Here is a 23,094-nt window from a genome sequence, read left to right on the forward strand (position 1 = left end):
TACCATTGGTTCTTGATCATATGCCACCTCCTGAAATGGATGATCATCTACCCGTTCTTTTTGGTATAGTGACTCTGTGTATTCCATCCAACTTCTTTTGATGTTTCCTGCATCATTCAACATATTGCCTGTGGAATCTTTCAACATTGCAATTTGAGGCTTAAATGTTTTCCTCAGTTCTTTCAGCTTGAGAAATGCCAAGCATGTTCTTCCTTTTTGGTTTCTAACTCTAGGTCTTTGTACCTAGATTTATTATTTCATTATAATAATTGACTTTGTCTTCTTGAGCTGCTCTTTGAAATCTTCTGTTCAGCTTTTTTATTCTGTTGATTCTTCCATTTGCTTTAGCTACTCTCCACTCAAGGGAAAGTCTCAGTCTCTTCTGGCATCCATTTTGGTCTTTTCTTCCTTTCCTGTCTTTTTGAAGAACTTTTGCTTTCTTCGTGGATAATGTTCTTGATGTCATTCCACAATTCCTCTGGTTTTTGGTCATTGGTGTTCAATGCATCAAATCTATTTTTTATTTGGTCTCTAAATTCAGGAGGTATATAATCAATGTCATATTTGGCTCTCGTGGACTTGTTTCAATTGTCTTCAGCTTCAAGTTGAACTTGCATATGAGCAGTTGACAGTCTGTTCCACATCAGCTCCTGGCCTTGTTTTGGCTGAAGATATTGAGCTTCTTCATTGCTTCTTGCCACAGATGTAGTCAATCTGATTCCTTTTCCATCTGGCAAAGTCCATGTGTATAGCTGTCATTTATATTGTTGAAAAATGTATTTGCAATGAATAAGTTGTTGGTCTTGCAAAATTCTATCATGCGATCTCTGGCATCATTTCTATTACCAAGGCCATATTTTCCAACTACCAGTGACTCTTCTTTGTTTCCAACTTTTGCATTCCAATCACCAGTGATGATTAACACATATTGGTTATATATTCGGTCAATTTCAGACTGCAGAATTTGGTAAAAATCTTCACTTTCCTCATCTTTGGCTTTGGTGGTTGGTGTGTAAATTTGAATAATAGTCGTATTAACTGGTCTTCCTTGTAGGCATATGGATATTATCCTATCACTGACAGCATTGTGCTTCAGGACAGATCTTGATACATTCTTTGTGATGATGAACGCCATGCCATTTCTCCTCAATTTGTCATTCCCAGCATAGTAGATCATATGGTTGTCTGATTTAAAATGGCCATAACCAGTCCATTTCAACTCACTAATGCCTAGGATATTGATCTTTATGCATTCCACTTCATTTTTGACAACTTCCAATTTTCCTAGATTCATACTTTGTACATTCCATGTTCTGATTATTGATGGATGTTTGCAGCTGTTTCTTCTCATCTTGAGACATGCCTCATCAGCAAATGGAGATCTTGAGAGCTTTACTCTATCGACATCATTAAGGTCGACTCTACTCTGAGGAGGCAGCTCTTCCCCAGTCCTATTTTGAGTGCCTTCCGACCTGAGGGGCTCATCTGCTAGCACTATATCAGACAATGTTGCAAGGCTATTCATAAAGGATTATGCCATGCCAAAGGCTTAGTTGGTAATAGGACCTCCATGAAGGTGCCTCCAGGAATTAAGAGTTAGAGGTTTAGTTCTGCTGCTTATCCCTGTTTGACCCTGAGTAAGTTACTTAACTTCTCTGAACTTCAGACCCCCTTACCTGAAAAGGGGGATAGTAAGAGTAATAACTTCGTGGCATTATTGTGAGGATTAAATGAAATAGATTTGAAAATTTACTTAGTACTCTGTCTGACATTGAAGGGCCTATTGAGCAATAAGACTAGCTAACACTTGTACTTATTTTGTGCCAAGTGCAATTTCAATATATCAATTCACTTAGTTCTCATCATAACTACATAAAGTAGGAACTGATTTTACATCCATTTTTCAGATGGGGAAACTGAGGCATAGAGAGATTTTTTTTTTTAAGATTAATCACACTGTCATTAAATGGAGGAAATAGGTTAATGACCTCAGGAAGTCTGGCTCCAAGTTCTGTGTCCATACCATTGTACTATCCTGCCTTGTTTGTAAAAATAAATGCTCAATCAGATGATATTTGTTATTTTCCTATTCTTAAAATTGTTTCCTTCACATGCTTACACACACTTCCATACTCATCAACACATCCATCTAACCCTTTGTAGCCTTAAAGCTGAGATCTTGCCTCCTGAGTACTGGAAGATCAGACCCCTAAGATCATCTTGGGAAGACCACTTCTGGACAGCAAGGGCTCTAGAGGAAAATCAGGAGATTATCAGGCAGAACCAAGGATGCCCACTCCCTTACTTTTTTCTTCTGAAGAACTGGCTTACTAGTACATCAGTGCCTGGAGCCCTGCTTCCTATGGCATAGAAAGGTTGCTGTGTGTGTGTGTGTGTGTGTGTTCATATGTGCATGCATGCGCTTGCTCTTATGGGTGTTTCTGTAAATATCTGTATGCATGATGTGTGTGCGTGTGCGTGTGTGTCAGTCTGTGTCCATGGCTATCTGTGTGTTTCAGTACAGGGACTGGCAGGATGAGTGTTCAGACAACTAGACTACCCATGTGGCAAGAGCTTCGAGCTTCCCACTGCAGGGAGCAGTGAAATTTTGTCATTTCTCCCCTGCTGATATGACAACAGTTGGTGCTCAGTAAATGTTCTTTGTTTTTGCTTTATTTGAGGCCTCCTCCTCCTCCAGAGTCCCTCAGTGGTGCACACAGTTAACATGCTCAGTAGCTAACTAAAAGTTTGGAAGTTTCAGTCCACCCAGAGATGCCTTGGAAGAAAGGCCCAACAATCCACTTTTGAAAAGCCAGCCATTGAAAACCCTGTGATGCCTAGTTCTAATCTGCCAGATAGAGTCGCCATGAGTCAGAGTAGACTTGACTGCAACTGGTCTGATCTGGCTCCTCACCCTTCATTTTCTCCTCTTTTGGGTAGAGAAGGAAGAAATTAAAAACTGAGGCTAACTATATGTCTTGGGTCACCTGGACCCTGGTCAGAGACCATGATGTGTGAGTCATGTTTCAGGCACCTCCTCCCATCTTCCCTGAAGGCCTAGAGGAAAGGGCTTTGTGGCATAGCCTTGGAGGAAGAGAAACCAAGGGAAGGCTTTTACCTGCAGAAGGGATGACCAGGAAGGTAGATACCTCAGACCAGGCCTTACTCTCTATTCCTAATTGAACGTTCTTCTTGGGGACTGTCAGAGAAGTTGGTTGTAAATTTTTCAAGAAAGAGAGTCAGGCCACAGCTGACCACACAGGCTACACCAGCCCTCTTGGCCAGAGCAGCTGTCCTTGCATAGGCTAGGCTCTGCCTCTGCCCTTCCTGACAACCCCAGGGCATAGCAACCACAGTCAGCTGGAGTTACCCACTAATAAGAAAGCCCCTCAAGGGGTCAAGGGGAGATCAGCAACTGGAGGTTCTGCTTTCTGTTGCCCCAGGGGTGCTGCTCTCTGGTGGAATTCCAGGTGACTCAGGATGTGGGGGCTGGGGGAATGGGAAATGAAAACATTTAACCGGAGCTCTCTGCTATTCTCTCCTTTGCATCATGGGCTTCTAGGAAAGATTTTGTTTAAAGAAAGGGTTCAGCTACTTAAAAAAAAATGCAAATCTTTGATCGAAGAGCAGCAACATTCACTGATTAGTTTGGTTAATAATCCTTAGGGGATTCTACACACAAGGGAGTGTTGTATGCATTTTGTAAAGGATTCTCAGGCCTTTCCAATATGCCTTATTTGAGAAACAGCAGTCTAGAGGGACAGAGAAGGCTGAGCCCAGACAGGTCCCATGGATGGGGCAGATCATCCTTTCCGTATCCCCACACCATTCTCTTCTGTCTGGGCTGTGGGTCCCAGAGGCCTCCCTGCCTGTGCAGTGCTTACATGGGGTACTACTTTGGTGGCCTGGGTCAGGCTTTCTGATGATATTAGCCTCAGCTCCTCCAAGTGAGGAGAGGTGTTAGAGCCCTGCCCCCTCTGTTGGTCCCACTCCCCAGCCCCCCCTTATCCTCAGGCGTGTCCCTCGGAGTTTGAAAGACTGAAAAGGAGGCATCATTATGAATTGGAATGGACTCCACTGCAATGGGTTTGGTTTTGAAGTGTTCTTCAATCTCAAAAGGACAGGGACTATTCCTAACATCCCTTGGGCCCCAGAAATAGCCGTCACAGATTAGGAAAAGGGAAGGGGGCCTCTGGAGAGCATAATAGAGCTCCTTGAATTTCCTGCTTTCCTCCATCCACCCTTTCAGTGCTTTGGGATTTGGAAACTAGAGAAGGAGACCCCTGAGACAAAGGGAGTGGAACCTGAACCGGTGGCTTTGGTTGGTCACAGGTTGGGTACTGAGATCCTGGGGGTGGAGGGGACAGGAACCAGACAGGATACCTGGTAGCAGGACTCTGTGCTTCCTTTCCGGGGTCTACAGGCTTTATCTGCTCCTTGTCCACCTGTGGACATCTCTCCCCAAGGCACCTGCTCTCAGCTTCCCTGTCTTGCCGTCCCAGCCTGAGCTACTCGTCTTTCTCTATTCACCTTCTGTCTTTCCTGCAGACTCAGTTAGTTCACTTTTTTTCTTCACCAATTTCCTCCCCAGCTCTGTGCACCTGTCCAGGATGAGCCTGTGCTAGAAGGTCCTCTAGGGGGCGGCAGAGAGCGCACAGGCTGAGTAGCCGAAGACTTCCCTGTTCCATATTCATTTCTGGCCCTGAATTGCTGAGTGCCTAGGGACAACCCGTTGCCCCTCTCTGGGCCTCCATTTTTACATTTGCTTATTGGAGAGATGATTCACAGGCCCCTGACAGACACACAGCTGCAGACTGAGCCCCTGCAGAGAATCCAGGGAAGAAGTTGAAGAAGCGAGTGCTCAGGCTGGCAGCAAAGAGTGTCGGAGGAAAGCGGTGGGGAGGACCCACCAGGTGTGTGTGCTGGGGACAGAGGGTGCACAGGAAGCTGAGCATGGCAGCCACAGCTTAGCCCTTGCCTAGCCTCAGGATAGCAGACCCAGTGGCCAGAGCCAGACCTGGAAGGTATGGCTGAGGGGTGCAGTTGCCTGGGACACAGCCCCTGGCATTGGAACCTAGGAACCGGAGAGAGCTCTGTGCCTGGAGGAGTCCATTAATCCCCTCCTCCCTCCTCCACCCCTGTCTGGGTTTTCTGAGCTCTGCTTGACTTTAGACTAATAGATTTGGGATTTCATTTTATGAAGAAATACAATCCCACAGGACCTAGGCTGAAAAGCTCTCTCTGCAGCCCACCCATACACCCAGAATCCTTTACCCTTCCCCTCTCCCTGGGAGGACTGGTCCCACTCAGGAGGGCTGGGAAGTTAAGGAGGCTGAGGGGGGCCTGTGCCCAGCTACAGCCTCTCTGAGTTGCTCTGGGAGGCCTAGAGGGGTTTATTTGGATTTTTTAATTATCATTTTTACTTTTTTTCCTCCTCATGAAAAAGTTTTAATATACACAGTAAATTAAGCCCAGGAAAAGGGAAGGGGGGGCACATTTCATCTTTAATCTATTTACTTCTGAATATTTAACATACAATTCTGGCACCAATCACCAAATTTAACTGGAAAATTACTCACTAATCTGTTTGCTTATTTGGAATAATTGGGTCGGCTGCCAGCTCGAGAATCCCCCCCACCCCTGTTTAATATCTCAGTTAGTAGTCCAATTTCAGCTTGGCGGCATAATTACTCTGACAGAGCTGTAGCCACGGGGCCTGTGAGTGGGGCTGCTTTTAAACCGTAAATTATGAAGGATTAGCATTTATGAATTTTAAATCAGGGCTGGGGTAGGAGACACTAAAGCTGCTTAACGCTGGGGAACAGCAGCCTCCACTCAGCAGCAGAAGTCGTAACCCTTCCACTCCCAGGACAGGCTGTGGGATGGGGGAACCTGGACACAGGAAGTGGTGGTCATGAGTCCTAAGACCCAAGGGTGTGGGCACACAAAGTATGTGAGAGGGACACGGAAGCAGTGATGAAGCCCCTGGGGGACAGGAAAGCTTGGGTGACATGAAACAGGGCTTTGTCCTCTCTCCTTGTCTATGCACCGGAGAGTCCTTCTGGGTATCAACAGGGCTCAGTCCCTCATTGCCCCAGAGTGGTGGCTTAGGAGTTGAGAAGGTCAATCCCTGCAGCCCTTGTTCCATGCAGGCTGGCACTAACACACAGGATAGGTTTCCACCTCTCTTAAGAATCTCCATCTGGCCAGTCTGACTCTAAGTGTGACTTCCTGGCTCTGATGGGCTGAACAACCATCAGCGTTCTCCCAGGTAAGTCTCAGTGTTCCTTCATCCCCACCCACCCCTCTCTGGCATCATGGTGGTATGGATTCAGCTTTGAAATCAGATGGACCTAGGTTTGAAACCAGCTATGCTCCTTATTAGCTATGTGACCTCGGATAGGTCACTTAACGTTTCTGAGTCTCCATCTTATTCATTGGTTAAATGAAGACAGTGATTCCTACTCTGCAGGGCTGCTGAGAGACTTTCATGAGACTGTGGATGAAGTGCCAAGTGTAGTGTCTGGCATAGGGCAGGTATTTATCTGATCAGTTCCATGCCCTTTAGGATTTCCTCAAACCCAAATCAATACCCTGTGTACAGTGTCTTCTCCCTGCCCCGTCCCTCACAGCTCAGGGGAAACCTCAGCCTCTGGCCTCAAGGCCCAACAAGCTCTCCAGGCTTAGCTCCTTCCAAGAGAATGCCTCTGTTCACAAATCTTCCTCTTTACCACTGAACCTCACCTTATAGTAGGTAGTCAAGGTCAGACCGCAGGCATCTGCTGAACTCAGGACACCAACGGTCACTAAGAACACCAACTCTGGAGCCAGGCTGCTGTGTTTCAAGCCTTGCTCTGTCATTTACTAGCTGGGTGACCCTGAGCAAGTTATTTAGCCTCTCTGTTTCTCAGTTTCCAAATCTGAAAATGGGAATAATGACAGTAATATCTCATCATAGTATTACTATAAAGATTGAGAGAGTTAATTAACATACAGCATTCAGAATCATGCTTGGCACACAGTCAGCACACACTATGTTACTGTTGTTGAGTTCTGTCAATTTGATTTGGACTCGTAGGGACCCTGGGTGACAGAGTAGAACTGCCCCATGGAGTTTTCTAGGATATAACCTTTATGGGAGCAAATCCCAAGGTCTTTCTCTCTCAGAACACCTGGGTAGCTTTCAATCGCCAACCAAGTGCTTAACTGTTGCATCATCAGGGCTTCTTACTAGCTATGCTGGTTATGATTATTTATTATCCTTATGAGGGAGATGATGTGGTCTGTCCTGGGAGACTTGCCAGTTCTTGAGGCATCATAGGTTACCTGTAAGGACAGGAGGAAAGAAGGTAGGATTTGGGGATGAGGTGGGACAAAGTTCCCCTGGAACCATGCTGAAAACCAATCTGGTCTACTTCACATTATGTTTGGGATTTGAGTAGTCCCCACGGTGGCCAGACTTTTCCCTGTCCCCTGTGCCTATGGCAGGTACTTCCCAAGGCCTGCAGTGTTAGCAAGGGGCCACCTGTGGTGGCTAACAGGGCCGATTACAAGGGTTCAGGTCAGCAGTAGAGGCTGGAGGGCCAGAGGAGAGAGCACAGTGGTAGCTGAGCCCAGAGACACCCTCTTCATAGGCCAGCCCTCCTTTCCATGCAGGCCAAGGTCTCTGTCTTCCAGATTCTCAGTCCTAGCTAGGCCAGGGCAGGAAGAGTGAGGACCACCCCAGGTGTCTCAGCATGAAGGCTGAGCAGGCAGGAGCCCAGAGGCCTCACCTCTAGGCCTGGCCCTTTCCAGTGCCCTGCCCCCACCCCGTCTCAACCACACTCTCTGTTCTGTACTGTCATGCACAGCGTGACACTTACTGAGTCCTCAAGCAATTCACTTCCCCCCTTCTAGACTTCATTTTGCACATCTGCAAAAAGAACAGGAATGTGGGGGTTAGGAGATGTGACTCTAAAACTCCCTGCCTATGGATCTATGATTCAAGTTCACAGCCTGCTAGCTCAGCAGAGTGGACACAGCATGTGTATCTTCTGTGCAGAGGAGGACCCACAATCCTCCCATAAGTCAAGGCTGGGTGGAGTTGGGCTTCATGGGATATACTGGATGGATTTGGCTGCCCAACATTATCCATGACCTTAGACTTAATGGCAAACCAAGGTCCCTCGGCATGAGGCTGGAGTCGTAGGGAAATGCCTCTGCCCATTAGGGCCTCCCCTCCCGTGGTAATAATGCTCTCCTTAAAAATGACCTCCATGGTAATTTTGCTTCCAGAAACAAATTAAACACCCCCCTCTTTACCTCCATGTGCCCCACGCACACCCCCCGATCATCTCCAGCCATGCTGGCCCTTGAGGATCATGATTTGGGGTTGGATCACAGGGGGGAAGAATTGCGGCAGCAGCTGCCATTTGTGCACATCCAGGCCTGGGAAAGGCTGTGTTCCCAGGGGCCTCACAAGATTTCTGGCACTGCTGCTCTGTGACCACGCTAGGATGCTTGATGGATGGGAAGTGCCCGGTTTGTCGAGTCCTTGCTGGGCTTTGTGATAACTCATTATATTTCTTTCTTTACAAATTGCCCCATTAGCACTCCCGAATTGAATGGAATCATAAAGCCAGGAGCATCCCAGCCTGAGCTGAGCCTGGGCCATGAATTACCTGTGGAGCGAAGGCATGCATTTTAGGGAGGAGGCTGGGGGCAGCTGGCTGGAGCTGGCCCTCAATTCTGCAAGGGAAGTGGGTTTGTTTTCTTTAAACTCAAGAGAATAAAAGAGTTCTAACCAAGTCCTGCTGGATTTAAATAGCAAGATCTGCCTCGCTGCTCATTGGCTTTCAAGCTGGGGGCTCTGATCCCTGTTTGAGGGGTTAAACTCTAACCCCATTAAGCCATTTATGGAAAGCTGACCACCAGGGAGGGAGGCAGCCCCTCCTCCTGCAGCTTCCCTAAACCCCACAGATTCTGAAATTGGTTGTCACTCTCAGTTGGAGGATTCTAAACAAGTAGGCGCTAATCCCCTCTGTTAAGGAGATACTTATTTTGTCTGAAAAACTTCAAAGAGCCCATGACAGACACTCAAAATCAAAATTAGCATTCCAATGAGGATTTAAAAAATAATAATTCTTACAGTTCTGCTGAAGAGAGGAGGAGAGGTGAAGTGACTGGCTGGGAGGCTGGGGGACTGAGGTGGGGGTGAGAGCCTTTCATCTGCCCACCCTGAGGAGCTCTTGGGATCTGCCCCTGCCAGCTGAGATGCCCACAAAGGGTAAGAGGCTCGACCCTCCAGGGTGGGCAGGAAGTAGTTTTTGCCCCCAAAGGACTGTGCAGATGAAAAGTCCAAGGCTTAGGGAGGCAACGGTCTCCCAGGGCATCAGTGACCCAGCAGCAGCTGAAGCCAGGTCTCTGCACTCCAGGGTGGTCTGCATCTCAGGGTGGGGCTCTCAGTTGGCCTGAAGGCTGCAGTGGTACTCTTTACTTGGAAATACTAGCAGGTGAGTGGCAGGGTACGGAGCGTGGCTGCCATGCCAACATAGCTGCCCATGTCATGACTACCTCTGGAAGCTGCTGCAGGCTCCTAACACTGCCCTTGAGTTCCAGCAGCCTCTCCTTTGGAACCCTGTGACCTTCCATTCAGGCCTGACTTCTTCCTTTGCTGGATAGGTTCACCCCCGCCCAGTGTTACTCTGCCCTACTTCACCCCACAACTCAGTCCTCCCCAGGAGCTCACCCCTTTCTAACCATCTCTAACAAGAGACACTCTGGCATTTCCTTCTCCTAAGAGTCCCAGATTCCTAGGCCAGGAAGAGTCACCCATCTCCAAACAGGATGTTCTCCCTCCCAGTTTCTGTGGTCTCTTCCTTTCTGAAACCCCTCAGGTGCCTGAAGGTCTCACTGACCTCACTTGCCTCCTGGGCCAACTCCCCTACTTGCTCTATTAGCTGCTTGGGCTGCCAGGTAGCAAGAGTAGGCACAAGGTCCCCTCTTGCTTCCATTGACCAGGCTGCCCCAAGCTTATTATCACCTACTGCAGGGTGTACTTCACACCTCTAGACTGCCAGTACAGGGGTTATGGAAGTTCTTGGGACCCTCAGTCTTCCCTTTTGCCCCTCTCCCCCAACATACTCCCATTGGTTATCTGTGTCACCCCCCAAGCTCCATCCACCCCTCCCATCTTCCCAGTCCTCATTGACCCCTTTGCCTCCTTCCAAGGTTGATCCCAAACCAGGTTCTTTCCATTCACTCACTTCAGTGCATTGACCTGCTATGTGCCTAGCCCCATGCTGGACATTGAAGGACGGGGATCAGATCATGCTCAGGAAAATGGCAGCCAAATGGGACACACAAGCTGATGTGCAGATCGATCATAGTGTAAGGGTTATGGGCCTTTGAGAGAGGGATCAGAGAACTCTGTCTGGAGGATCCCAGAGGAGATGCCAGTAGCTGCATCGCAAAGCTTCAGTACGGAGTTATCAGGTGGACAAAGGAAAAAGGGGAACAGTGTGTATAATTGCAGGGAGGCCAGAAGAGCCTGGGAATGAGGGAGGACCCAGACTCTCAGCTCAGGCAACTCTGACACCCATTTCTGGTACTTAGTTGGGGTTATTTGAAGACCAAGTGGTCCTCATTACCTGTTCTGGTAACACTATTAGCACAGAGTCTGGCATGTAAACTTCAAAAAGAGAAAGAAGGAAGTGCCCAAAAGATTCCTCCTCTGCTCACCAGTGACAACCCCATCCACCAATGAGAGAGACCCCTGAAAGCATTACCTCATTCAGGACAATGGTCATTGGTTCTTGGTACTAGAAAAACCTGAAGGAGATTTTCAAAGACCCAGCTTTGGGCATTAAACCTTCCTGAGGCAAGTCTAGTCTCTCTTGACCGTCAATGTTATCCCTGTGAAAACTCTCTCTGTTCAAAGCATTTTCCCATGTCACAGACTCCTAGAACGTTCATGCTCAGAGATCAAGTAGACCAGTGTTGTCCGAAAGAACCACAATACAAGCCACATACATATTTTAAAGTTTCCACGAAAAGATTGGCAGTTTAAACCCATTAGCCACTCTGCAGGAGAAAGATGCAGCAATCTGCTTCTGTAAAGATTCCAGCAGTGGAAACCCCATGAGGCAGCTCTACTCTAACCTATGGGGTCTCTATGAGTTGGAAGCGACTTGAAGGCAACAGGTGTTAGTAGTCACATTAGAAAAAAAAAAAAAAAGTGAAACTAATTTTAATAATATATTTTATTTAACTCCAAATATCCAAAATGTTGTCATTTCAATGTGTAATCAACATAAAAATTGTTCTTCTTATAACAAATCTTAGAAATCTGGTGTGCATTTCACACAATACATCATGCTTCAAATGCTCAGTGGCCACATGGTGCTTGTGGCTACCATGCTGGATAGCACAGAGACCAACACACTGAGTCTACAGAGCAGAAAACTGGGAAGGAGGGGAACATCACATGCCAATGCTGTGGGTTAGTTTCCTAATTCCTACTCCCAGCCCTCCCACTGCCCTGTTACACCCCTAGCCCAGAGCTCTGAGGCAGACAGAGCCCTGGGCTGGAGCAAGAGGCTGGCATCACATGCTGGGTCTGCTGTGATCCCACCCATGTATGACCTGGGGCAGATCGCTGGAAACAGGGCTCCCACCCAGCACAGCCTTGTTGCCCTGCTGATTGTGGAAGGAGATCAAATGAAAATGTGCCATAGCAGCAGATAGTTATAGCACCTTCTCTGAGCTGGGCACTGTGTTGTGTGCAGGCCTTCACCCTGGAGGAGCTTGCAGTCCATGTTGGGACAGGGACAGCACAATGTGATGAGGGCTACAATAGGGGGAAGCCTAAGACACTGTGGAGGCCTTTCATGGAGAGATGGGAAAAGTGATAACTTGAGCTGGGTCTGGGAGGAGGGACCAAAAACCTGCTCAGAGGGCTCTTTCTGCACTCAGGTGCCTAAAACCCCAGACTCCAGCTTTCCTTGTCAGGGTGCACAGTCCAGGGGAGGAGAGCCCACTCGAGTAGCACAAAGTGGGTTTATGCTATGCTCTTCCTGGGTGGGAGCCCTGTTTCCAGCCCTGCTCTTCCTCAGCAGATATCCAAGGAACAAGCCTTTCCCTTCTTCCTTGCGGGCAGCCCAGACTTCCTTTGCAGGAGTTCTTTGTGTGAGTAGATGAACTGGGTCAGCCTTGAACTGAGTCAGGCAGAAGAGGTAGCCCGAGTCCTGTCACCAAAGGTGGGAAGCCAGGACCCGAGGTAGGAGCCCGACCGCCTCCTGGGACAAGTTTGGGAAGCTGCCAGCAGGACCCTTTGCTCTGCAAGCAGGGCCTAGCTCCCTGTTGCCCCATCTGGCCACTAAGGCCTAGCGCCGGTAATGAGCGTCTCCTGCGCCACGGTGGCTCAGAGGAGGCCTCCTGGCAGCCTGGCCTTGTTCTCATTGTCCTGCTGCCGCCCAAATGCACCAGGCCCAGGCCTCAATCGCGATCAATGGGCCGAGGATGTGCTGACGCACCACTTTCATCTTTTCTCAAGCCCAGTGTTTGAACTTCTCCAAGCAAGCAGCCTTCCCAAACGGGCTTGTCTTCTAAGAAGGCAGCCAATATCCTTTTCCTTGCTTCCTAAGCAGGCCGATCCTGAGAGTTATTGAGGCACAAAAAAGGAGACGTTCAAAGGCAAATCTAAATTACCGTCCTCTTCAAACTGGGGAAAAGTCTTATTAAGTCGCCTGCGTGTGAATCCTGGCCTATTTCTGCCTGCAGACCTTTCTTCCTTTGTGCCACATAAATGGACACATCTTATTGATTTTCTTTCAACCTGGATCACCTCCATCGCTGTGAATATGGCAGATAAATACTGTCCTTCCTTCCCTGTGGGACTAAGGAAGCAGCCAGAGAAGCCCAGATGGATGGGGGGGGCCACTGCACTGCACCTTTCTCTCACCATCTCCTCTGTGCCTTCCCAGAGCCAGCACTTCCTTGGTGGAGCCAGGGGAGACCACTGTGGGCCTTCAGGTTGGCTTTGGTGTTGTGGAGACACAGGGGTGATGAGGTAGCCTGAAGCTTTGAGTCCAGCAGACCAGGGCCTAGCAAGCCCTTCCTGGGGCTAGAAGACTACTCTCAGGGACCCTTGATCTCACTCACTTCAGCCTTCAGCCTATTCTTTCAGCTCCTGTGACTCCTACCACAAGCCCTGGCTGTTTTGTTGGCCAGTGCTCTGGCCTCCTTATCTCTTTGCTGAACACACCACATACTTGTCTGCCTCAGGGCCTTAGCATTTGCTGTTCCCACACCTGGAATGCTCTTCATCCAGTCATCCTCAAGGCCCAGTCCCTCACCCCCAAGTCTTTACTCAAACATCATCTCCTCAGTGAAACTTTCCCACAGCACCCCATCTAAAATTGCAACCTGCCCCCCACTCCCCCACTCACTAACTCCTTCCACTGCACTTACATATTGTACTAGTTATGCTGGTTGTCTGTTACCCTCTACGAAAATTTGAGCTTCATGTCATCAGGGATTGATTCTTGTTTTGTTCACTCCAGTATTACCAGTACCTGGAACAGTGTTTAGTATACAAAAAACAGTTTCCATTAAGTCAGTCCTAACTCATGGTGACCCCATGTGAGTCAGAGTAGGACTGTGCTCCATAGGGTTTTCAATGGCTGATTTTGGGAAGTAGATGACCAGGCCTTTCTTCTGAGGTACCTCTGGGTGGACTCGAACCTCCAACCTTTGGGTTAGCAGCTGGGCACATTAGCCATTTGTACCCCCCAGGGACTCCTTAGTATATGTTGTTGTTGTTGTGTACCATCTCAGTTCCGACTCACAGCAACCCTATAGGACAGAATAGAAGTGCTCCATTGAGTTTCCTAGGCTGTAATATTTACAGCGGAAGGAAAGTTGGGCAATCTACTTCCATAGTGATACTGCCTCAGCAACCCAAGGAGAGGCTGCTATGAGTCGGGTCCGACTCGACGGGACATAACAACAACAACATTTACAGAAGCAGATTGCCAGGTCTTTTCTCCCACAGAGCTGCTGGTGGGTTGGAACCACTGACCTTTAGGTTAGCAGCCCAATACTTAATCATTACACTACCAGGGCTCCTCCCTTAGTATATAAAAACTAAACCCAAATCCACTCCCATCAAGTTAATTCTAACTCATAGCAACCCCCATTGGGTTTCTAAGGCAGTAAATCTTTTCGGAAGTAGATTGCCTAGTTTGCCTTCTGTGGAGTGACCACCAACCTTCTGGTTAGCAGTCAAATGCCTTAGACACTGTACCACCAGAGGGCTCCTTCCCTTAGTATGTACCAAAAACTCACTGCCATAGAGTCGATTCTGACTCATAGCAATCCCCTTTGGGTTTCTGAGGCAGTAAATCTTTACAGAAGTAGGTTGCCCAGTCTGCCTTCTGCAGAGTGGCTGGTGGGTTCGAACTGCCCTCGGAAACCAAGGAGGGGTTTTTATAAGTTGGCTACAACTTGAGGGCAGTGAGTTGAGATCACTACGGAAGTAGATTGCCCAACCTTCATTCTGAGGAGTGGCTGGTGGGTTTGAACAACCAGCTTTCTGGTTAGCAGTCAAGTGTCTTAGGCACTATGCCACCAGAGCTCCTACTCTTAGTATATAGAGATGCTTAATAAGTAGTTGTTCAATGCATGAATAACTATGACAAGCCATACAAGGGCATGGCCAATGCCAGCACCATACCTTCTGTGACTCAGAAAAGTGTTTCTTCTAGTTACCAGCCTCTAAAGGGTGCCACACAGGATTTCCAGACTAGACTCTCAACTCTTCTTATCTCAAGCTCCCAGAAAAAGGGTCCAGGTCTTTCCTTAGATCTGTGGCTTAGCCTGGACACTGCCAACTCAGGTGTGATAGTTGGAGCTGTGTGTCAACTTGGCTGGAACACAATTCTGAGAGGTTTAAGCAGTTGTGATGTGGGTTATTCCCATGATGAGATTGGATGTATATGTTTTGAGCAGCCAATCTGTTCAAAGGGAGTTTCCCGAGGGGTGTGGCCTGCTTCCAATATACTTATGGACATCCTGGGAAAAAGAGACACTCTTTCGTGGATCAGGATCCTGTTACGCTGCCTACAATTGTCCATGAGTGAACAATGCACCATTCGGCCTGGAGATCTTGGATTCGTCATTTGTTGGAGTCAACAACCAGTATGCTGCCTGCCAACTTTGAGCTCGTCAGCCCCTGCAGCTGCATGAGTCAGGAAAAGCCTCCAGCTTGACATTTGATCCAAGAACTTGAGACTTGCCAGCTTATAAAAGTGTGTGAGCTATTTCCCTAAGATAAATTTCTCTCTCTCTCTCTCTCTCTCTCTCTCTCTCTCTCTAAGCTTTACTGGTCTTGCTTCTCTAGAGAACCCAGCTTAGCACACTAGCTGTGGCCTCTGGATAGATGACTTCTTCCGGAACGACATCTCTGATGATGATGTCTCTGATCCCATGAGGCTTATTCTACTGCTAACAGGCCCCTTAAGTGAAGGTGTTTTACACCCCTCCAGATACAGCTGACCAAGATAGTGCCACACAAATGCTCTGTACCCTCACCTTTCTTCCCCAAACAGTTCCCAGAAGGTGGAACTTCTTGTGTGGAAGGTCTCTTCTTGTCTCTCTCACTATACCGTAGGCTGGGTGGGTCTAATAATTACTGGATAAAACACCCTGGTTGGCCATTAGGAGACATGTGGCTAATCTTAGTTCTCCCAATTACTGTGTATCCCTGAGTCACTCTCTATCTTCTGGCCTCAGTTTCCCCACCTGCACCAAAACCAACCGCAGTCCTTGAGGAGACTGTACATTGATAAAGTTCCTCAGGCTGTGAGAGGGTGCCAGGGGTCTCTGACTCAGGGCCCCTGGCCCCTTCTCAATTGAATGTGATGAAGAGAATCTGAGTCACCAGCTAAGTCCTGATTTGGGCCCCAACTGAGCCCTAATCTCACACCAAGCCATAAACCTGGCCTTGTCACTGAACCTGATCCCGACTTCAGACTCAGTTAAACCCCCAACACCAAGTGGGTATGCTGCCTCTAGCCTGCCTTCCCCCTTGCTGAGTTGAGCTGCAGGGAGTGTGGCTGCCTCCTGCCATCTGTCTCCACCAGACTTCATCTTGAGGCACAGGTCATGCAGGCTGCACATCCCCACTATGTCATGCACCATCCAGGCCCTCTAGACCATCAGGAAGCCAATCTATGCGTCTACCTGTGCCATGCCTCCCATTGTATCATCTCCTCCCCGTTCTCCCTACCTGCACCTTGATTTGTACCTTTTTCACCTCTCCCAAGGGATCCTTACAATCTGCTCCTAAATGGCCTCCCTGACCCTAACTCTCAGCCTTGGGTGTCACTGGACTGTGAGGATGGTTCCACCACACAGTAATCAAGGATCTCTCTAAAAACTGTGGTCTTGTGCCTGCTTTGCATTGTCCTACGGCCCAGACAAGGGTAAACTTAAGGAGGCACTCACTCTCAGGGTCATGCAAGTGTAGGCTCAGCCTTAAAAGGAGTGCCTCCTTAAATCTTGTTGCCCCAGGCACTATCTTACTAGCTTTATTCTCCTCCTGGTCCTGAAGTACCCTTAAACACTTAAGATAAAATCCAGACTCCTGGACTTGGCTCCAGGCACCACCACACCCCAGCCCTGAACCTTTCCTGCCTTGAATTCTACCAAACCCCACCTATACCTTTCACTTCAGCCAAGTCAAACCGCCTGAAGTTTTTTCCTTCAGTGCTCTCTGGCCTCTGGAATTTTACACATTCTTGATGTATCTCCTATGCCTCTTGTCCTTCCAGGCCTTATTGGCTGTCACCTTCTCCAGGTATGTCTCCCCCAACCAAGCAGGCCAAAGGGTCTCCTCTATTCCCAGGACCCCCTGGACTGGCCCTCACACAGCACTAACCACATTGCCCTACACTGGCCAATTTATGCGTTCATGTCTGTCAGTACACTGTGAAATCTTTGAGGGCCAGGATTGTTCTTATTCAGCCTGGGGCATGGCTCAGATAAGTTTCCGATGAATGAATGAATGAATGAAAACGAACAGATAATCAGTTCACAGACCTATAAAGAAGTGGGCCCAGTGGCCTTAGCACCGGAGTAGCCGTCTTAGCCAAGAACCTCCACGCATCTGCTTGTTGGAGAGAAGCAGATAGACAGATGGAAGCAAGTGAGGCTTAGGAATTCTTTGGGGGAAAGCAGCTCATTTCCAAACGGGAGACATGTAGAACGTGGGAAGACAAAAAAAATTTCACAAAATTAAACCAAAGGAGGGGTCTGGGGAGCGATGGGGCTCCGAGGGATTTATTAATGCACGCCTCAGAATGATTCTTCCTCCTGCAATCCAGGCACTGGGTTAGCACCGACTTCCAAATTATATTTAATTGGACAATTATTCAAACTGAAAAACCTGCACAGGAAACGAAGGCGGTCCTTAATAAACACCTTGTCTCCTCAGCCCCAAACAGGCAAGTCGTTTACTGACCCAAGAGGCACAATTTTGTCTTTGGTAAATTTATTTTGAAGTAATTGCCGACTGCGGGAGTAACCATTTTTCAAAGGGAAACTTGGCTCTAGCCAGCAGAATAATAAATTGTTCCCTGACCCGTGTGAAGCCTAATCCCATTAGAAAGATGTGCGCTTAGAAGGTGGAGGGAGGAGCGCAGGGGAAGAGTGGCCCTGCACGCAGCCTGGTCGCCCTGCTCATACCTAGCGGGAATCTATCTCCCAGGCTGATTAGGCACAGCCACTGGGACCAGACCCAATTTTCTCTACAGGACGGGCTGTAAAGGCCGGTAGGGGTGGGCAGGAGGTTGTTACCGGACCAAGGGCCAGCAGAGTGGGCTGACGCTTCTCTAAGGGCCCATTGGTGCCGCCACTGGCCAGTTCCAGAGCCCAATCCTCCTCCTTGTTTAGCCTGGCCCGCCCAGGCTCGCCCCGCCAGCCTAGGCTTGCCTTCCCTCTCCGCCCAAACTTTCCACATTTCCGGTTGTCCGCCCCTCCTGGCCCATGAACTGACTCGCGCATCTTCTCGGGTCTTCTATTCAGTTTAAGCAGAGCTGGAGGGCAAAGGGCGGGCACGCCTTTCACGCAGAAGGCGCACACGCACAGCTTGCACCTTGTTGAGCAGCTGAGGGCCTTAGGGAGTCTTTTTTAATGAATAGAAGTGCGTTTATAAATAGCATATCCATATGCAAATGAGCCCTTCCAACAGCCTGGAAACCGGCTGGTCTATGATCGTTTCATCTTAAACTCAATTTATAAAAACTGGGGTCTTATTCCTGGAGAGAAATGAAGGGGCTTCACCTGGCTTGCAAAAGTCCTGCTTGGTTTCTTTTAAAATGCAAGGTCTCTTAGTTCTAGGTATAGTTCAACCCAATCCTGAAAGTTCGTTCTTGGCCTAAGATGGGCTATATGAAAGCAGGAAAGGATAGCTTGGTTGTACAAAGGTTAAGGGCTCAGCTGCAAACCAAAAGGTTGGCGGTTCAAACCTTCTCAGCCACTCCTAGGTAAAAACAACTGGCGATCTGCTCTGGTAAAGATTATAGCTTAGAAAACCCTCTACGCTGTTACATGGGGTCATGTGGAAAATTGACTAGAAGGCACATGGCAACATGAGGGCAGGAATCATTGCTCTTGTTTCCTGATGTGTCCCAAGTGCCTAGAACAGTGGCTGACATGAAATGGTGTTCAAGAAATAGTTTCCCTAAATGAACTTCTGAAGAACCCACCCTTTGGAGAAGCCAGGTGCCTCTCCTCAGTTCCTTCTCACAGCCTTTCTTCAGCAAAATCAAGCTGAACCACCAAAAACCAAACTCACTGCCATCAAGTGACTCATAGCGACCCCTACTGGGTTTCTGAGGTGGTAAATCTTCACGGAAGTAAAGCACTAAATTGGAAAGACTCTTGAAAGGTGATCATTCAATCTCTTTCCTTTCTTTTCCCAGTTGGGCACTTTTCTTCTCAGGGCTCTAAGAATATGTCTTCCTGAGCTATGATTTCTGCCAGGCTGTAGGTAACCCCTTGGGATGCACTGAGCAGGGGGTCCTCCTGTTGGGGGCAGCGAAGAAAGCAAATGTGTGGTGGAAACATGATTTCTCACAGCCACACAGGAAGGGGAAGAATGCCCAGGAGCAGAGCAGGTGCAGATGGCTTCCCAGATGAGAGGCTGGACCCTGGGGCATACCTCTGGGAAGATACCTTTCCCATCGCAGCTCAGAGGGCTGCATTCTTTCCTGCCTTCTGGGCCCTTTGTCCCCTTCCCTACATGCCCCTTGACTCCTTACTAGGGCTGGGGTTTGAGTCCTATAATTGCCCTCTCTGTTTCTGCTCCCAAATTTAAAAAGTGACTACTTTTATATCCAGGTAAAATGAAGTGGCAACAACTAAGTGAAGTGCAAAAACAAAACCTCACAGAAGATAAAAGGAAAAGGATTGTTGAATCCCTAAAGACAATTCCAAAACTAACTTACTTTTTTAAAAGGTAACGAATCAGAAGAGACTTCATCCATTGAACACTCTAGTTTAATGGGTACAAATCATTGTACTGTTGTTGTTGTTGTCGTCAGGTGCCGTTGAGTTGGCTTTGACTCATAGTGACTCTATGTGCAACAGAAGGAAACCCTGCCCAGTCCTGTGCCAGCCTCACAATCCTTGCTATATGTGAGCCCATTGTTACAACCACTGTGTCAATCCATTTCGTTGAGGGCCTTCCCCTTTTTTGTTGATCCTTCTCCAGGGAATGGTCCCTTCTGATAACATGACCCAAGTAAGTGAGACGAAGTCTGGCCATTCTCCCTTCCAAGGAGCATTCTGACTGCACTTCTTCCAGGACAGATTTGTTTGCTTTTTGGCAGTCCATGGTACTTTCAGTATTCTTTGCCAACACTACAACTCAAAAGCATCAACTCTTCTTCAGTCTTCCTTGTTCACTGTGCAGCTCTCACATGCATACGAGGCAATTGAAAATACCATAGCTTGGGTTAGGTGCACCTTAGTGGCTAAAGCACTTGACTGCTAACCAGAAGGCTGGCGGTTCAAACCCACCAGCCACTCCTTGGAAGGAAGGTTGGGCAATCCTACTTCCGTAGTGATACTGCCTCGGAAACCCAAGGAGGGGTCGCTATGAGTCGGGGCCGACTCGACGGCACATAACAACAACAACAACAACAGTCTTCAAGGAGATATCTTTGCTTCTCAGCATTTTAAAGAGGTCTTTTGCAGTCTGATGTCTTGCACTGGTGCTGATTGTGGAACTAAGTAATATGAAATCTTTAACAACTTCAGTCTTTTCTCCATTTGTTGGGATGCTGCTTATTGGCCCAGTTGTGAGGATTTTCATTTTCTTTATGTTGAGATGTAATCCATACTGCAGACTGAAGTATTTAATCTTCATCAGTAAGTTCTTAAGTCTTCCTCACTTTCAGAAAGCCAATTGTGTCACCTGCATGTACATTGTATTGTACAGTACACTGTACATTGTATTGCACACATCATTGTAACTAGTACTGTTAGTACTGAAATTACTAATAGCAACACGAATATTACAGAATTTGTTCCAAATTCTGCATCCATTTCTTGCTGTACTAAAAAAATTACTAATGGTATAGAAAGTGAAACTGTTTTAGAATCTGAATTGTCACATCTGCAGACACCCAAAATAAAAGAAATACAGAGCCTGCTTTGTGGAATAAGTTTTCTTCTAGTCATATAAATTATTGGATTGAAAAAGAGCCAAGTGATTGTCAACACCAGAGTGGAACATTTGAAAATTTGTGTGGAAAATTTCTAAACAAAAAAGGTTCTGTAGCCAGAATATATTTCTAGGGTGCAAAACTAATGGTGAAAATTATAAGAGGGAGTGGCTAGTGTGTTCTTCATCAGTTGGCTCTGTATATTATTTTATTTGCAAACTATTCAATCCTAAATCACCTAATTCTCAATTTGCTATGGATTTAGAGACTGGAGCAACTTGAAAATGATTGATAGATGTGAAAACAGTTAAATTCACAGAGATTGTATGTTGTCATATTTAAACTGAATATATGGTTTGGTTTACCTCATGAATTGGAAACACAAATTAATGAAGAGTGTCAGTATTAGAAAACCATTTTACAAATTGTTATTGTCATTATGACAATTACTGACATGGACTGTCTTTTTTAGGAAGAAAGTAAGTGTTTGGGTCTTTACAAAATGGAAATTTTGGGGGTTTACTTGGACTTGTTCAGTTTGATCTATTTTTATCAGGTCACTTCTCAATATATTGTAACACAGAAAAGGGCAACCCATCGTATTTGTCTAAAACAATGTGTGAAGAATTAATAAACTTAATAAGTGATAAAGCTTGCTTAACTATTTTCATTGAAGTAAGTATAGCCTGATATGTCCATTTGTCTGTAGCTATCACTCCTGATCTTTCTCGTATAGATCATCTAAGCATTATTTTAAGATATGTATCTCCAACAGATGGAAAGTCTTGATTTATCACATTTACTAACTTACAAAATCATACCCATGAAGAAATTACAAATCAAGTACTTCGCTATTTATGTGAAGTTTGCAAAATTGATTCTTCTCAGTGCAGAGGCCAGTCCTATGACAAGACTGCCAATATGTCAAGGCATTATAAAAGTATGCAGAAAAATTTTTTAGAATGTAATGAATATGCCATTTTCTTACCATATGCTGCACATTCACTTTAATCTTGTGGGGTATTTGTAGCACAGTAGATTGTTGTCCAGAAGCTGTTGATATTTTTTTCCTACTGTTCAATTACTGTACACATTTCTTGCCTTCTCTACTCATGGATGGGCAGTTCTTAAAACATATTTAGGTAATGACCAACTATTAATATGTCTTTTTAATACACATTGGGAAGCACATGCTGTAGCAATGAGTGGAATCCTAGAGTCATACACTCAGATACTAGAAGCCATAAAAAATATTGCTGAAGACCAGACACAAAAAAGAGATACCAAAAGTGAAGCTAAAAACATCTTTGACAAAAATGCAAATACTAGACTATGTATTTATGTTGTTTATGTGGGATAATATATTGCAGCCTTTTCATTAGATGAATCAAGCTTTCTAAGATTCAGAAGCAAACTTAAAGACATGCACAGATCTCTACCAGTCATCAACAGGATATATATAATCTAAGAAAAGATTTTGAAAACACAACAAAACAAATACTGCCAAATACCGATTATCAAGCCATTCACTTTGCAGAAGTAGGAAGAAACAAGTAAATGATGGAAGAGTGGCAGAAGTATCATTGAGTTGCCAGAGATCAATTTCGCATAACTACATACTACACCGTTATTGACACACTTGAATCTTGCATGAAAAGAAAGGTGAAAGTGCTCGAAGTTCTTTCAAATAGACTTTCCTTCTTAAACAATGTGGATATACTTGATGAAGAATGCATGAAGGCATCCATGAATTAGTGCAGGTTTATCCTGATGACTTAGACACCAATCTTTATGGAGAAATGTGACAATTTCAGTCTTACGTGAGAACTAAGTTTATAGATTCAGGAAAGACAAATTTTACTCATGTAGGTATATATGATCTCAGAAGATTAAATACAATGTGTATTTCCTAATGTTGAAATTGTTTTATGTATACTCCTAACTTTAATGATTACAAAGTATACAACAAAATCATCATTTTTGTCCCTAAAGAGACTCAAAAACCCTTATTGTCCAACAATGATTAAAGAAAGACTCAATTCGTTATCCATATTATATATGGAAACAGATATAGTTTGGTAGTTTAATTGTGATGAGATCATTGAAGAATTTGTAAGAGCAAAGAATGGAAAAATACTTTTAAGTATAACATGTGAGAGATCAGAGATCTATCTAAAAATAAAATATAGTAATTTGTTGTAATATTTGTTTTCTAGTCATTATATTTTCTTTTGTGACATCTTCTCATTTATAATTATAAATTCTTTTTTTTTTTTTTCACAAAAGAAGCATCAAAATTGAAGTATGAGCCATTTAAAGAAAAATTGGTGAAAGTCAATTTTTCATTGTGGGAGATCAACAGAATTTTACAATGATTGTGAAACAG

This window comes from Orycteropus afer, unplaced genomic scaffold (assembly GCF_000298275.1).
Source record: "Orycteropus afer afer isolate SDZICR_OR568_19922 unplaced genomic scaffold, OryAfe1.0 scaffold00014, whole genome shotgun sequence".
Classification (NCBI taxonomy): Eukaryota; Metazoa; Chordata; class Mammalia; order Tubulidentata; family Orycteropodidae; genus Orycteropus; species Orycteropus afer.